This window comes from Aplysia californica, unplaced genomic scaffold (assembly GCF_000002075.1).
Source record: "Aplysia californica isolate F4 #8 unplaced genomic scaffold, AplCal3.0 scaffold00348, whole genome shotgun sequence".
NCBI lineage: Eukaryota > Metazoa > Mollusca > Gastropoda > Aplysiida > Aplysiidae > Aplysia > Aplysia californica.
Genome location: NW_004797618.1, coordinates 191860 through 192963, shown reverse-complemented (window position 1 = coordinate 192963; position 1104 = coordinate 191860).

Sequence of the window (1104 nt, the reverse complement as noted above, 5' to 3'; positions counted from 1 at the left end):
AGGGGGGGGGGATGATAACACAGACGATTTATCAAGGAATCATGCAAAGGATTAAAATAGAAATTATATAGACTATCAGTCTTAATCATGCAGTGACCTTTTTGTTATTAGGCTTATCTTTAAAAATCTACTTTCCTCATGACTACAAAAAAAATCGCCAATTTAATACAGAATCAGAATAAACTCTGTTGTAATATAGATCTAGCAATTTTATATCCCCGAAGATATTTTTCCGCCCTCTTAAGATGACACATAGATCTACATTCAACAAATCGAGTTTAAACCTTTGTGACCACAAGAAAAAAATACAACACAATTACGGGGCGATGAGATTTTTTGTTTCATTGATTACCATTCTGGAATCTGATCAGGCTTTTTTACTAGCCGTTTCCACCATAGTTTGTTACAAGGCCTGTGATTGGACAGACCGCAAGATAATGGCGTGTGTGTAACTAGCTATGCTTTCCGACGCGCGTGCCCACTGGAGAATGTGTAGCGGGCTTGAGGCCACTGTTGTCATCATGGATTTATGGACCACTGAAACATTCTAATTCAGACAGACCGCCTTGGACGAATGGTGTTTTATAGTTTTCTGTTTTGTTCTTCTTTTGGATTATTCTTCTCAAGTGAGGAGAATATTTTGGAAACTATCTAGATCTAGATCTAGATCGTCGTTGAAGTGTTCTAACGTATTTTGGATTCTTTTACTTTCGTTAGTGTAGTGTTGAGTACTGTCACAAGAGTTTCGAGTTGACAGTGAGTTTGAATTTGGAATTTTAGTGACTTCTTTAATAAAATGCGGGAGCCTACCTTTGTACTTTCAGAACTAGATCTAGATCTAGATCTAGATCTAGATCTAGATCTAGATCTAGATCTAGATCTAGACTAGATCTAGATCTAAGTAATATTTCTAAACACAACACTTTACTCTATATTTCTGGACTCCTGTTTCAATGAACGAACAAGTTTCCGATTTGGTGTTGATCCATTATAGTTATAGATCTAGATTCTAGATCTAGATCTAGATCTAGATCTAGATCTAGATCTAGTAGGTTACTGATAGACCTTGATCTTGTCATAGGAGTGATTGAGAGATAAAGAGAA